Source organism: Ambystoma mexicanum, chromosome 4p (assembly GCF_040938575.1).
Source record: "Ambystoma mexicanum isolate Mex_15411 chromosome 4p, UKY_AmexF1_1, whole genome shotgun sequence".
Taxonomy (NCBI): domain Eukaryota; kingdom Metazoa; phylum Chordata; class Amphibia; order Caudata; family Ambystomatidae; genus Ambystoma; species Ambystoma mexicanum.
In genome coordinates, this window is record NC_090927.1 from 72,827,310 (window position 1) to 72,843,925 (window position 16,616).

Sequence of the window (16,616 nt, forward strand, 5' to 3'; positions counted from 1 at the left end):
GATTTTCCTCTGGTGCAAGTGCAGTGACTGGCGGTTTTCCATGGCTCCTCGTCTCTATCTTCTCAGAGGTGTATGGGACCGGTGGGGTTCGGCTTCCTGGGTAATGGCCACCTTTCGGAGGGGGGTATCAGTTGCAGTTCCTGTCTCCTCCTGTCCAGGTTTGCATGGTTAGGACTTTGGTACCCAGCTCACGGTCCAAATAGTTGGCCATGGGATCAGTTCTCTCCGAACGATTGTTGTGGGTTACCGTCTTGCCCATTCCTCTCCCTGTTAAGGGTCAAGTTTTCTACTTGCGGGTGTTGCTGGTCCCTATGCCTTCTAGGATGTGTCAACTGCTTATGGGTCTCAAGACCCTGCACTGCTTGTCCGGACGTCTGGGGAGAGCGTACTCTGGATGTTGTGCAGGGGGGGCGCTTGCTGGCTGGTTTGGGCTGGGTTCTCAGAAGGCAGTGGGACTCGGCTCGCCTGTTGCTGAAGTTACGGGGCACGTGGCGTCTTGCGCGTTTTCGGGTTCCTTGAGCCCGTCTTCGGTTACATCCCCTGGTGTCTTATACTCTCTTCCACTGGCTTCCGACGTCTCGGCTTTCGTAGTTGTGTTTTCAGTGTCCCCAGCGCTGCGAGTCTCCCTGCTGTGGTGGCGGGGGGTTTCAGGTCTACATGCTGAGGTGTGCATGGTCCATCCTCCTGTGGCCTCTCTTACTACCGATGCCAGCAGAAAGGGTCTACATTGGGGGTCCTCTCAGCTCAAGGGTTGTGGGATCTGGGGAGAGCCGGCGATCATCCAATTGGCAAGAGTTGTGCCATTATCCAAGCTCTGGTGTACTACAAGGAGTTGCTGGACGGTCAGCAGTTTTGATCCGATCGGACAATACGACGGCCTTGGCATATGTCAACTGCAAAAGGGGTTCCGGCCGCTCCTTGAATGCTCTGGCAGCACTGATTGGCACCTGGGAGAAATCTCATCTGGTGTCTCTGGTGGCCTCACGTATCAGAAGGGTGGACAATGTTCAAGCGGATCTTCTCAGATGCCGGTTTTCACTCCTCGGCGGAACTGGTCCTGTTGGCCCAGGTCTTTCAAGTGACCTGTGTCAGATTAGGGTCCCCGGTTCTAGACCTGTTTGCATCCCCAGCCTCAGCAGAAGGTCCCCTCTTCTGCTCTCGGTTTCAGGCCGGGGAGATTGGGGGATGGACACCCTCTCTGTACAGTGGCCTTGGGGTTTTCCTTTATGCCTTTCCGCCTATTCCCCTTCTGCCCCGGGTGGTTTGGCGCATCAGAGTGTCCAGGGTGACTGTGTTGTTGTTAGCTCAGTTCTGGTCCCGCCGGAGTTGGCTCCCCTCTCTGTTGGAGCTTCGGTCCTAGGAACCTTGGCTGGTTCCGAGGTGGCCGTTTCCCCTTCAAGGGGATCTGTGGTTGGAATTCCACTGGATGCAATGGGCAGGGTGGCTATTGCTCAGTCTAGGTTGATATCTCAGGGGTACTCAGATCCTGTAGTTGAGTACATAATGGATGCTCTTAGACCCTCCACTCTGAAGGTGTTCGGCAGGCATTGGGGCCATTTCCGAGACTGGTATGGGCTGTCTGGGATCCCTCCCCTGCGTTCTGGCCTCTGCTATCCTTCGATTCCTCCAGAAGGGCTTTTGACAGGGGCCTTGGATCTCCCTCTTGTATTACGGTTCCTTCAAGGTCCTCCTTTTGAGCCCTTTTCCGAGATTGATATCAAACTTCTTGCACTGAAATCCTCTTTTCTTATTGCCCTCGCTTCTGCCCGTCGGCTTGGGGAGATTGGGGCTCTCTTATGTCATCCTCCTTTCCTGAGGGTGCTGCCAGACTCGGTGCTGCTGAGGTGTGGTCCGAAGTTCCTCCCTTAAATTGTATCTCGGTTTTCGCACCTCTCAGGATCTGGTTCTCCCTGACTTCTTTCATGATCCGAGAATGCATAAGGAGGTGGCTTGGCTTAACATTATGTCTGGCGGGGCGTGTTGGAGTATTTGTCTAGGTTTGCTTTTTTCCACCAATCTGATAGTCTTCTGATTGCTTGTGGGCCGGCTGGGGCTGGGCATAACACATCTGTGGTTTCCATTTTCTGATGGTTCCGGGTTGTGATCTTCAGGGCCTATGTGACTTTTGGCTTGCCTGTGCCTGCGCACGATCAGGGGCGGTCCACCAGGGGTTTGGCGGCTTCCTGGGCCGATGCAAGGAGGGTTTTCTCTGCAAGAGATTTGTATGTCTGCCGCCTTGGCTGGTCTAGGGATTTTCATCAACCGCTATGGGTTGAGTTTCTCTGATCGGGGGGTTGGTTCCTTCGTGGTTGGAGTTTTATCTGTGGGGATATGAATTAAGAGTTATTGTGGGTGTGTTTGCTGCACTGTATTTAGCTCTGTGTCTCATTGGGACCTTTTCCCCATTGACGTGGTGGTAATGCTCTGATTACTTACTGGTAATCTTCATTACTCCTAGTCCTACTCTTCCTCGTCACAGTACTGACGACCCTCCTCACCCTCCCTGCAGGGAAGGTCCCATGCTCTGGCTTGGTAATATGAAACTGAGTGACGTGGATGTGGGGGAGGAGTTATAGGAATTTAAAGAAATAGAAGAAGCTCCTGTGTCGGAGGCAGGGGCCTCATGAAGTAAGTACCGTAACGGACGAGGAAGAGTAGGACGAGTGTGATGGTGTGGGGCAATGGCAGGCCCCACCTGGAGGCGCGCACACTCACACACGCAGCGCGCGCTAAGCGATACGCCGGAGACGTGTTGCTGCTCTGGTCTCCGGCGCGAACTCCCGGCCGGGACCGTCTTTATTTCTAACACGCATGCGCAAGCCTCGTTATCGGCCGCGCATGCGCAGAACCGCGTATTACTATGCAACATCCCTCCTTTTCCCCCAAACAACGAACAGTGATCAACAGTAGAACTTAACAACATGTTCTTCAACCATAAATGTTCCAATATGACCTAGATGCCTAGGCAGGGTCCATGATGAAGTCTTGGAACCTCTGCGGCGGCTTACGCCCCGCCCGGCTTGGGTACCTGCGTGCCTCGGCCGGAGGCATCTCTTGTGTCCCTTGGCCCTCGGCCAGTCCATCAGGTCTCAGGGGCTGTTCATCGCTTGGCTCAGATGCCGGAGGGTCGACTTCATCAGTTTCGGCGGGCCCCACTCGCTTGAAAAACGAGACATTCCGGGTGACAGTTCCACGTGCGTTGGCTGCTGTGACCATCGAGCCCTTCACATGTGTCACTCCCAAGGGCTGAGTTTCGTACGTTAGCGATAGCTTTCCTTCTGCTCTTCGGTTTTGCACCAGTACGGTATCCCCCACCACAATCGGCCTCTCCAAGAGTTTCCTCCGGATCGTTTCCTTTTCATTCCTCACTGCCCTCTCCATTCGCACTTGATCCTTTTCAATCTCTTCCGGCTGGCGGCCTTCCATTTCGGGCAGGAGCCCTCTCGGTACACGCTTGAAGAGCGCTTTGGCAGGGGCGACCCCGGTTGACTGATGGGGGGTCGAGAGATACTTGCGAAGGAAGTCCACTAAGTTGCGTCGGAGGTCTGCACCTCCATCTGCTGATATGAGGAACACTTTGTTTAGCAATCGCATGAAGCGTTCTACCTCGCCATTTGCCCTCGGCCAGAGCGGTGTGACTTTCCTATGGCGGATTCCCCTCTCCTCGCAGTACTGAGCAAAACGTTGCCCCCGAAACGGTGCCCCATTGTCTGAGCAGAGCTCCACCGGAAAACCATGCGTGGCGAACATTTTCTCCAACACCATGATGGTGTGGTCACTCGCCGTCGACTCCACCAGTTCAACCTCCGGATAGCGGGACCATTGGTCTGTCACCACTAGAAAGTAGAGCCCTCGGCCGGTGGATCCGAAATCGGAATGGACCGTCCCCCATGGCTGGTCACTTCTCTCCATGGTTTGGATCGGCGGGGCCCTCTCCACCGGGTGGGCTGCTTGGCAGGGGATGCACCTTCTCACGAACTCCTCCACTCTGCTTTCCAGGTCGGGGAACCAGACCTTGAGTCTCAGTCTCGCTTTCATCTTGGCCATCCCTTGGTGCCCGTTGTGTGCGAGCTGCAGAACCTTGTCAACCAGTGTTCTCGGGATGACAATCTGGTGACCCCTTAACAGGAGGCCATCCTCGGCTACCGAGAGCTCATGACGCACTTTCCAGAGGGCCTGCAGGTCTTTCTGAGCCCCTGCGTTCCTTCGTGACTTGTCCTGGAGTACCTCACGCCATTCTCCATCTGCCATGGCCACCTTGATCCTTGCGAATGTCACGTCCCTGTTGGAGTCTTCAGCGATCTCCTGGCGGGATAGGGCCACGGGCAGCGCCGAATCGACCGTGAGATGTATCGCTTCAACGCCCTCCGTCACTTCCACTGAGTCTCTTGGCCTTCCCGCACCTGGATGGCGGGATAGATAGTCTGCCGGGTTGTCAGGGCCTGGTCGATTCAGCAGTTTGACCCCGTACTCCATTAACAACAACATCCATCTCTCTATTCTGGGCGGTGGTTTGGATGACGTTCCGGACAGGATCGGGATGAGAGGCTTGTGGTCAGTTACCACCACAACCGGTTTTCCCAGGATATATATCCGGAAGTGCTTGCACCCCCATAAAATGGCTAGAGCTTCCCTCTCGATCTGAGAGTACCGTCTCTCCGTCTCTGTAAGTGCTTTGCTGGCATATGCGATGGGCCTCATGGTTCCTTGATTGTTGGCCTGCATGAGGACAGCCCCAAGTCCTACGGGGCTGGCATCGACGACAATTTCGGAGTCTCGATCTGGATTAAAGTACGCCATTGTTTCTTGTTCCGATAGGGCATTTTTGATGTTGTTGAAAGCCCTCTGCTCTTTCTCCCCCCAGTTCCAGGCGATGTCGTTCCTTGTTAGCGCTCTCAGGGGCTCCGACAGAGAGGCTAAATCGCGGATGAAGCAGCCACAATACATCACCATACCCAGGAAGCTTCTGACTTCGGAAGGTGTTGTTGGCGGGGTCACTTCCCGGATATCTTTCACTTAATCGGGATCAGGTGATATGCCCCCCGCGTGGAAGGTGAACCCGAAAAATTCCAGCCTGTCCCTCAAGAACTCACACTTCTCTTTGTGCAGTGTCAGCCCTAGGTCGCGCAACCTCACCAGTGTGTTTTCCAGGTGCTTTAGGTGTTCAGGTTCGGAACGGGCAAAGACCAGAATTTCGTCCGACATGTTTATCACTCCTTTGAGTCCGGACAGGGCTCCCCTGATGGTGTTCTGGAAGACCTCTGCCGCAGAAGAGATACCAAAACTGAGTCTTTTATATTGGTATAACCCCTCATGCGTCGTAAACGTCGTGATGTATCTTGACTCGGGGTGGAGCTCTAACTGATGGTACCCAGACCTTAAATCCAGTTTTGAGAAAACTTTCACCCCTCGAAGCTCCTCAATGATGTCGTCCAGGGTGGGTGCTATGTGGCGCTCTCTTTTGATCGCTAGGTTAGGAAGCCTCATGTCCACGCAGATGCGTACCGCCCCCGGTTGTTTGGGCTTTGGGGCTACCACGATCGGGGAGACCCACGGGGTGGGGCCCTCTACCTTCTCGATTATGTCCTTGTCTATCAGGGATTGCAGCTTGCGTTCCACCTGTGTCCTTAGATGGAAAGGGATGCGGTGGTGCTTTAGAGCTGTTGGTCTCACAGACCCATCGATGTGGAGGCGTATCGGGTCAGCTTTCAGTTTCCCTATTCCTCGGAATATCATTTCGAAACGACTCAACAAATTGTCCAAGTCGGTGTGATAGACTGCAAATGAGAAGTGTACTAGGTCCAATGCCTCAGCCGCAACACAACTCAGAAGGGAATGCGGGCTCACATCTGTGACAAAGAATCTTGCCCTTATTCTATTTTTTCTGTGAGCGACTGGAGCAACGAATACTCCTTGGATGGGAAGCGGTGTGTGTCCTCCGAAAGCGTATATCCGTGCTGTGGACTCTGCTAGCCTGGTGGACCAGGGAGTGCGTTGTAGTGTTCCGTCGCCAGCACACAGACGGACGCCCCAGTGTCTATCAAGACCGGTGTCGTTGTCTCCCCAATGTTCACAGTGCACTTGGGCTGTCTTCTCCTGCCTGGGCCTTCGGCTATGCTCGAGATGAAGAAGATTTCGTCTTCCTCCTCCTCCTTCTCGGCGATGTTCAGGTCCTGTACGCCTTGTTCAATGGATGATACACCCCTCACTCTCCGAGCGCCGCCTCTGGCAACCCTTTCGGGCCCTCGCGACGCGGCGACAGGTGCTGAAGCCCTGCACATCCTAGCATAATGTCCTGGGGTGCTACACCGGTCACAAGTCCTCGATTTTGCTGGACAGTCGCCCGCATGTGGCAGGTCATACCTGCAATATTGGAACGAGGGGGCGTTGCTCGGCCCCCCCGGGTTATCACCTCCTCTCGACGTCCACCTTGACCTTCCTGGGTTGTTGCAGCCTCACCTTCGTTCCTCCCATGCGTGGATGCATCCATTTTCGCACCCCTCGTGTCAGCCAGCTCATAGGCCCTTCCTGTGTCCAGAATCTGTTGTAGGGTCAAGCCTGGTTCCCTCAATACCTGCCTTCTCAGTTTACCAGAGCTGCAGCCCTGCAGCAACTGGTTCCGAACCATCTCCTCTTCATTTCCCCATCTACAGGAGCTTGCTAGAACCCTGAGTCGCGCACAGAATTGATCCAGTGACTCTTCCTCTCGCTCTCTTTCCGCACTCATGACTAATCTATCAAAGTCCACATTCGCCATTGGCAGAAAATGATCACGGAGCGCCAGCTTCACTGCCGCATATGTTGCCACCGGAATGTCCAGAGAGTCATATATCATATATCTTGTGCACCTCGGCCCCTGCCGAGTACACCATGATTGCAATTCGTTCTTCGTCCTCCGTGATCGCCGAGGCTGTGAAGAACATCTCCAACCTCTTCACCCACAGGAACCATTTAGGCCACAACTTGGAAGGTGGGCCCGTGGTATCAAATTCGGCCATGGGGGCCAGTGTGCTGCTCACCCTGCGAGGGATGGGGGCAGGAGCACCATCCTGTTCATCTTCTTCTCCCATTTCCTCACATGGTACTTACATGGTACTTACAGGAGTATGTTGAACTGCTTCCAAGACCGTGCCCCGGAACATCCTCGGCGCAAAATCTTCACTGTCGCCGCTCTTTTCTTCCTCTTTAATTTTCTTCTGTTGACTTGGCAGACTGCCACAACCTTGCGGCTGCACAGGCTGTGGAGGGTCCACAATTCACTGAACTTGGTGCGGATTGCAGGTGGCGCACGAGCACCCTCAAGGGCCGCAACCACTGCGTGCTGTGCTCGATCCAAAATGGCCGCCGGCCACACGTGTGAACCCGTGCCGACACGGAGCAGCGTTCTCCTCTCTGGATGCCACCGGAGCAGAGGACTGCTCCCACGCCGTCCTCGTCGCCAGTGTGATGGTGTGGGGCGATGGCAGGCCCCACTTGGAGGCGCGCACACACGCAGCGCGCGCTAAGAGATACGCCGGAGACGTGTTGCTGCTCTGGTCTCCGGCGCGAACTCCCGGACGGGACCGTCTTTATTTCTAACACGCATGCGCGAGCCTCATTATCGGCCGCGCATGCGCAGAACCGCGTATTACTACGCAACAACTATGAGTAATGAAGATTACCGGTAAGTAATCAGAGCATTAGTTCCTTTTTTCCACTCCCACCACTGGATACATCAGTATTGTTGTGACATTTGTAATCCAATCTCTTTTGCAGAGCTTGCGCAGATCGGGTTTCTGGCATCAAGCACAGTTTACCCTCAGAGCAGGGGGATTAACGTTTCCTTTACCATTCAATACAGGTTTGACGGAGACAGGATCTCACGTATTAAAGAAGCACATCCCCGCACATGTTCAGAAAGTGAAATAAAGTCATTCGCTTGGCACAGGAACCGCAAATCTGCGCATGCTCTAAACTACGTTTTCTATCCTACGTGGTGAAGATCTGCGCATGTTCTGAAAGTGAAATAGGGTGTTACACTTGGCACAAGGTTACTTATCTGCGCATTCTCTGTAGTACTTTCTGGTTTCCTACGTTGTAACGATGTGCGCATGCTCTGTAGTACAGTAATCTTCCTACGTGATGAAGATGTGCGCGTGCTCTGAGTCGGGGACACTTTGGGTGTAACACTTGGCACAGGATTACTTATCTGCGCATGCCCTGTAATTCTTTCTGTTTGCCTACGTCATGAAGATGTGCGCATGCTCTGTAGTACAGTGTTCTTCCTACGTCATGAAGATGTGCGCATGCTCTGAGTCGGGGACACTTTAATAGAGCATGTGCAGAGGTGACAGTCTCGTCGCATGTCCCGGGCCACGGAAAGCATGAATCGGCTGTTCACTCGCAGGTAAATACACATGGAAATCGTTCTGTATCCTTTGAGTATTTATTTGTAAACATTGAAAAAGCTTACATGTAGATCTTCTGCTCAACATTCGAATTTGCCAATAATGCCCTGCGGGGCGGGGGGTTTACAGATTGGCCAGTGCAGTAATAACGTGCTGGTATTAATGTATAGTGGCACGTTACAGCACTGACCCACTGCGAGTTTGCAGGTGAGGTGGCGGAATGACCGCCAGCTAAGTAAGACATGGGGGGGAGGGGGAGGGGGCGGGGGCAAACCTGTAATGAGCCCCAGTTTCTGTGCAAACACACTGAAGAGGGTGAAACAATATATGTCCCATTGGAGCTGTTTAATTGGCTATAATGTTGTTCGGAGGAACAACAGCTGGATCAGACATGTATGTTTAATGGTAAAATGGACCAATGCTAAATGTGCAGGAGCCCAGCTCTGTGAGCATCCAATTACAGCCATTGAAGCACTACATTTTTAATTTCAATGAATGTGGAAAAATATGAGTTTCACCTTATTTTCTTTACAAATTAAAAAGTAAAATGACCAAAAAAGAAATGTGGCTAAATAAAGCTGGAAATGCGGAAAACACGAATGTAGCGTTCTAACAGGCTACAGACACACGCATGCAGCAGCAGAATAAGGAGGCCACGTGTGACGGGATGCCTATGCCTGTTTTATTCTTAATCCTTCCTTGTACTACCGTTTCCTTCCTCCCAGCACCCCATGTCACTTCCGCCCCCCATAGCCGCTTTTCCCACAATGTGGATGCCCTACTAAATGAGACACCCCCATACATTACATCTTCCCCCTTTTTTCAACATCAACCAACCCATCTGTTTTATTTCCTCAATGGGCCGCATTCCGAGTATGGCGGTAAGGGATAGCGGCCACCGGTAACGAGACCGGTGGCGGCAATCCCTTACCGCCATACTCCGAGTTCCCTTTGCGCCCTCGCCCTTAACGCCTGCTTTGAGCAGGTGTTAAAGTCGAGGGCGCAAAGGGGCCTCCAAGCCAATAACAGTGACCGTAATGAACGGTCACCATTATTTGCATCTTCCCCATTGCCATTGAGCCCTATGGGGGCTCATTTGGGAATGGGGAAGAGCCTTGGTGAATGGGGAATTACCGCCCCGCCAACCTTGGAATGGGGCGGTAATTCCGCCATCCACCAAGGCGCTGCCGGTCCGGGTACGGCGTCAACCAAGGCGTTAATAGCGCCATTGGTTAGCGCCGTACTCGGAATGAGGCCCAATGAGTCTCATTGTTTTGTATCTTACTCGCGCCAGGCGACTCCTTTCTTCTGGAGCCATAATCACATCACCTATGGTCTGTTCCACATCAGATAGTTCATAGTCACCTTGGTAGAAGCCATACAATTAATTTCCATTTTTTTCATCATCCGCCACAAGGAAATATTCAGGCATTCCTAGCAGGTTCTTAAAGTGGGAGAGTTTCTTGTGATCTCCCTTCCTACTTCACTTCTTGCCGTCACCATGGACCATTTATACTTCATGACCGTAATTGGTTCATGATGAGGTCATGTCTTTGCATCTTTGCGGCTGTCTCGCAACTACCTGGTCACCTATGCCAAGATGTGAGCCTTCAACTCTCCTTCTGCGGTCAGCATATGACTTCATCTTGTGTTTAGCCTGCTCATCACTTTCTTTCATCTTTTGATCTTCCTGATAATGATCCCTACCTGCTCGCAGGTGCGGCAAACAAGTTGTTATGAGGCGTCCAAACATCACCTCCAACGGACATAGCCCTGTAGAGCAATGTGGTGTGTTACGGTAGTTTCTCCGTAGCCTGCACTTTCTCCAACAGCTGACTGGTCAGGTGCTCCAACGGCTGACTGGTTAGGTGTGATATTTGAAGTGATAATTTGATATTAGCCATGAATCGCTCGACCATGCCATTGGCTTGAGGCCACAGCGGCGGCACTCTTCGATGACAAATTCCAGGTATTAAGCAAACCTTTTGAAATTCTATGGGGATTGTATCAGCACTGTACATCGGTCAGAGTTGAAGTACGCCATGTCTTCCACCGATGCTGTGTTCCGTCAGATGACCTCAAAAGCATTCCGACACTCAGGTGTCGTTATGAAGTCAGCTCTTTCTTTTTAAAATTTTTTATTTGAATTTATTAGGGTTTTTCAAAGTATGGCAGTAAGACAATACAAAGCTGCAATAATGAATCAAAAAGGAAACAAAAAAAGGAAAAGAAACGGCAGTGTACAGATAATCAGGGCATTCTGCCTATTGATATCTTGAACTCTTCAACATATTTTCTCCCCACCCTCCCCGGAGCATTCTTCCCATAGTCAATCATTGGTGCACATTTTGAAGACGACTTGATTGGTGCTCTGTGTGAGTTCACTGGTAATCGTATTCGGTGCGGTTGTCGCTGTATGGTATCTTCAGGGTCGTCATGTAGGTCTCGTTCAGTCTTGCTAGTCAATTTATCATTATCTCGGGAGCAGCTCTCATCCGTTTCCCCTTTGCATTCTAGTTATTAATTCCAGGCATGTATTTACATACAAAGTCTTCCCACAATATGTCACATTGCACAGATTTTGAATGTAAGGTAGAAGTAATTTTTTACATAACGCAAATATTCAATGCAACATTAACCCATTCAGCCTTGTTTGGCTCATATTCCGATTTCCACTTTATTGTTAGGGCTGCACGGGCTGCCAGTAAAAGGTGGGCTGCGAGACCCTTGATTCTATGCTGTTCACCTCCATCCTGTTCGAACCCAAAAAGAATAAGAAAGGGGTCTGCAGTTCTCTAAATTCCGTCTAGATCCCTAATCCACCCCAGGACCTCATCCCAATAGACTCTAATCTAGGGGCAGTCCCACCACATGTGCCAGTAGTCGGCAACACCATCACATTTTCGCCAGCACCCCGGGGGCAATGTCTGGAGCATTCTGGAGAGTCTGAGGGTGTCATACTGCCATCTGTGTAAGAGTTTGATCGCATGGAGTTTATACTGGCTAGATATAGAAACCTGGGGTGCGGCCCTACACATCCTTCCCCACATGCCCGGGTCTTCACCAAGGTCTTTCTCCCATCTACTCCGCAAAGATAATGTGGAGCCCTTTGCAGCCTCAGTCAGTTCTCTCTACATGGCCAATATCAAACCCTTCGTCTCTGTCAGAGTTCAGCAACTTCTCGAAAGGAGTAAGTTCTCTGCTCACTTTATCTCTCCATTCATCCTTTGTGAGAATACCCTTGATCTGCAAGAACTGAAAAACAGATAGGGGGCCTAAGCCTAAGGCATCTCCCAATTCTGAGATTGTGATGAAGGAGCCATTTTTCGATAGCTGACCTACCCTCTCTAGTCCTGCCTCAAACCAGGACTGGAGTCGCTCTACGTTGGGAATGCCCACTCTGATGCCGGGGGTCCATAGATGGCTCAGGGGAGACAGCCATGAGGTAACTTGCTCTGGCTCCATATTTCCCAGATAGTCCCCAAGATCGGGGGGGCCCTCAGTCTCTTAAATAGTTTGTTTCATGGCACCCATAGCAATTCAGAGATGGTTGCTGGGGCCAGGTAGTGATTATTCATAGCAACCCATTGAGGTTCTATATGGTTCCGCAAGTGAGGAATCGGGACTCTCAATTGGGTAGCCTGGTAGTATTTCTTCAGGTCCGGCAGTCCCAATCCACCCTTATCTTTAGGTAGTGCCAAGTGATATAAGCGACCCTTGCTCTCTTTCCTTGCCATAGAAACCTCACAACAGCTCTTTTAACTTCATTAAAAAAAAACGTGTGCCATTTTAATGGGGAGCATCAGAAAGGGGTAGAGAAAGCATTTGAGGCATACCATTTTGATCGCATTTAGTCTGCCCAACCAGCATATTGTCAGTTTTTCCCATTTGGCGAGATCAGCATAAAACCTTAGAAGAAGGGAGGGAATGTTGGCGTCATAGTTTGTTTATGTCCCTTGTGACCTGTATGCCCAGATATTTTAACTTGACACTTTCCACTATGAGTCCTAGCAGTGAAAATCTATCTAAATCGTCCTGTGTGGAGACATATAGGGGGAAAAAGGATAGATTTAGCCTTGTTAATTTGGAAACCCGAATATTCTTTGATCAATTGAATTGCCCTGGTTATGGATGATGTAGGGTTGTTGATGTGGAGAAGTAGATCATCGGCATACAGGGCCACTTTGTATTCGGACCCACCTAGAGGAAGGCTGGTTACTTGTCGGTCGTCTGTCAACTTCTGGGCTAGGGGTTCCAATGAGAGTGCAAAGAGTATGGCTGAGAGGGGGCATACCTGCCGAGTTCCCCTCCCCAATTCAAACCAACAGGAGTATTCTCCGTTTACAAAGACGGATGCTCTGGGGGACATGTACACTGCATGAAAGGCTCCTCTGAATTTTGAGTTATTCCTATTTTGCAGAGGAGTGCCATCAGAAAGTCCCATTCGACTCTGTCGAAGGCCTTTTCGGTGTTGATTGATAGGAGAGCAGGGTCATTGATCATGTTTTGGGAAGCATTGATCAGATGTAACGTCTTCCTCATAGTGTCGGCTCCCTGTCATCCCAATATAAAACCTACTTGATCTGCGTGTATCAGGGGTGGCATGGATGTTTCTAGACGGGACGCAAGGATTCTAGTGTATATCTTGGCGTCCAAATTTAACAGGGATATGGGACAGTATGAGCTACATAGTTTGGGGTCCCTACCTTCTTTGAGAATAACCGAAATAAGAGCCCGGACAAAGGAGTCTGGGCCTTTCCCAGTATTGAGGATCTCATTAAAGAGTACCACCATAAAGGGGGGGAGGGGAGGAAGGATTTATAGAATCCAGCAGTGTAGCCGTCCTCTCCCAGAGCCTTGCCCAAGATAGCCTCTTAACGGCTCTTTTCATCTCTTAATCAGTTATCGGATCCTCAAGATCGGGGACGTCCATTTGATCCTATGCCCATTCCTAGCTCTGCCCAATGGTCATGTGAGGATATTGATAGTGTCATAAGAAGGATGACCTTCATGGCAAACGTTTATTAAAGAGACCCTGATTATTTCAAGAGTTTTCAGTCCACCCCCACACACAACAGCGGCCTCTGGCTCTCAGATCCCTGTATTGGCCACTGCTTCTCAACGCCCTTCTAAGAGGTCTCGCTCCGATAGCTATTGCAAGACCCCCGAGTCATTGACCAGTATGACCCGGACACTGACACTGAGGACCTCTATGTATCTCAAGAGGCCGCAGACCCTTACTATGGGGATGATGATGAGGTTGACCCATATCCAAACATGTATAACATGGCCTCTCCTGTCAATCAGGATCCTCCTGTGACGGATTCACCTATAGATAACCAACCGCTCCTAAACGACGTGCTCGCCAAGGCGGCTGAGCATTTCCAGATTGCAACGCAGGAAATTCAACAGGACAAGGATTTTGTTGATGATATTTCGGGGGATAAGAAGGCTGTCACTCAGTTCATTTCCCTCCTGCGGCCAGTTCAGCGAAGATATAACAAACGCTGGAAACACCTAATCAGACGTGGGCGGTTAACCTCTGCATCGAAAAGCTTTTCAGACCTGCCCCATCAGACCCTCCCTATATCAGGGGACAGCTCAAGCCTGCCTCTCTTGTAGTTACAACAAGGAAGAGAGCAGGAACACCCCTAGCCTCCTCTGAGGCACCTCCGGACAAGGAGAGTAATAAGCTGTATACAATTGTGAGGAAAGTGGCCTCTTCGGCTGCCTTTCAGGCTAGGATAGCTAATGACTTCACTCTTTTGGCAAGTTATAACTGCCATAAATTCTCAGCTTTGTTGTCATCAGCCCCTGAGCCCCTTAAGACCCAATTGGCCCTTGTGGCGGCAGAAGGCAGGGTAGTTTCAAGCTGCATGTTCAAGAGTAATCTTGATGCCGCAGACAACGCAGGCAGTTTAATTGCAGAAGGAACCATTATTAAGCGGCATGCTTGGTTAAGCCAATCCAGCTTCAAGCAAGAGACGCAAGCCACACTTTTCAATATGCCCATTGAGCCCAACGTACTCTTTGGAAAGGCCGTTGAAGATGCCTTAAAAACTGCTAAAGAGGAAGAGGAATATGATACTCTGAAGTCATTGGGCCAGCTAACCAATAAACCCACTGGCCATAGGGGTCATGGTAATTTTCATCGCTCACGTGGACAAAATTCCCAGAGGGGTTCAGGATACAATCAAAATCAGGGAACATCCTGGGGGAACAATCTAGGCCAGGCCTCTCAAAGTTACCAGAGGGGACCATGCAGATCCTTTGGCCGGGGAGGGGCTCATCCTCTAGAGGTGGTCCCACACCTCCAAAACAGTGACTACACGCTTCGGGTGCCCTCCCATGCCTCTCCATTAGGAGGATGCATTTCAAACTTCACCCACGCATGGCAGGGAATCACCTCAGACAAATGGGTGCTGTCCACCGTGGCGGGCGGTTATTGTGTGAGAGCTCCTCGAATGACCCCGGAATCATCCCTCACTCCAAAGAAGACCAACGCATCATCCTCGAGGAAATTGCAAAGCTGCTCCAAAAGGACGCCATAGAAGTCGTCCCGGCCAACCAGGTAAACAAGGGTATTTATTCAACCTACTTCCTTGTGCCAAAGAAAGATCTCACAATGCACTCAGTATTTGATTCACGCCCTGCAAACAAATATGTCAAGCCACAAAAGTTCTGCATCACTACGCTACGAGAAGTAATCCCTCTGCTAAAGCGGGGGGACTACAAGGCAACATTGGATATGAAAGATGCTTATATTCATATTTCAATGTTCCCAGTGCACAGAAGATTCTTTCAAGATAGCAAACCAGCACTACCAATTCAAGGTGCTGCCCTTCGGAATAGCATCTGATCCAAGGGTATTCACAAAGGTACTGGCGGTGGTGGCAGCGCACCTGCACAGGGTGGTAATCCCAGTGTACCCTTACCTGGACGACTGGCTGAATACAGGGCAGACTCCCCAGATTTGCAGGCAAATCACTCAAAGAACTATCAACCTTCGCTTTCAGTTGGGTTTCTCCATAAACGAGAAAAAATCAAGCCTAGCACTGAGCACAATCAAACAGTTTCTATGAGCTGTAATAAACTGAAAAGAGGGGTTGGTCTTTCCATCAGAGGAAAGAGTCCAAAACGTGTTACTGCAAATACCTCATTATCAAGCCGGCCGCCAGATAAGCATACGCAAAGCTATGCGTTTGCCAGGCATGATGGCATCTTGCATTTATCTGGTTCCACACGCGCGCCTGCGCATGCTTCCCATGCAGGAGTGGTTGGCAAAACAGTTGTCTCAGGCAAGCGTTCAGTGGGACAATCTAGTGGTTGTTTCGACCAATATTAGCACAAAACCTTTGTGGGTGGACAAGGGAACATCTGTTGAAGGGGAAAACCCTTCCACGATCCGGAAGTGCAAGCGGTTGTCACAACAGATGCATCACTCACCGGTTAGGGGGCTCATTACCTACATCACACAGCACAAGGTCTGTGGACTCATGCTATGGCACAGAACCACATCAATCTGTTGGAACTACTGGCGGTCCTCAAAGTCCTTCAGGCTTTCGAGATTCACCTATCGAATCAGTCGGTGCAAGACTTGACCGACAGCACTACGGCAGTGTTTTACATCAACAAACAGGGGGGCACACGTTCTCCAAATCGGTCCAAACTGGCACAACAAATTTGGAAATGGGCACTCAGACGGAAAATATTTCATCACAGCACGTTCCAGGGTAACTCAACTCTCTGGCAGACTCACTAAGCAGAGATCCCCTACCAGAGGAACACGAATGGCAACTAGACACAGGGGTCGTAGAGCACCTCTTCTCTAAATGTGGTTTCCCCAGAATACACTTGTTCGCTAGAAGTGAAAACAGTCAATGCCCAGACTTTGCGTCCAGGTTCCCCCAGCCAGGCTCCAAGGGGAGCGCAGAGTAAAGAGTCAGGTTTAAACTGGCCCCTGATATATAGAGAGCGTGAGGGGGCTGGTCTGAATTTTTTTTTGATGCACGGGTTGACCACCTGTGTTAAATTAGGAGTGAGCAGAGAGGGTTGGATGCGTCTCTGTACTGATTGTAACAGGGGGATATTATGACGACGACGATGAGGATGTCTACATCATCCAATCGCCTGATCATTTAGACCCACCGGTGGCAGACTTACCAGTGGATAACCAACTACAATAGAATGACCTGCTCCTGAAGGCTGCAGAGCACATCGAGATCTACA

The 16,616-nt window shown here is 50.8% G+C and overlaps 1 protein-coding gene across 1 annotated transcript in view; it reads left to right on the forward strand.

The window, feature by feature from the left end:
- The first annotated feature begins 8,304 nt into the window (after nucleotides 1-8,304).
- Nucleotides 8,305-16,616, forward strand: part of LOC138453014 (zinc finger protein 268-like) — a 34,362-nt gene continuing 26,050 nt past the window's right edge. The window contains exon 1 of the mRNA XM_069605425.1: nucleotides 8,305-8,386. The gene's annotated coding sequence lies outside the window, so the exon portion shown is untranslated. The remainder of the gene's footprint in view (nucleotides 8,387-16,616) is intronic.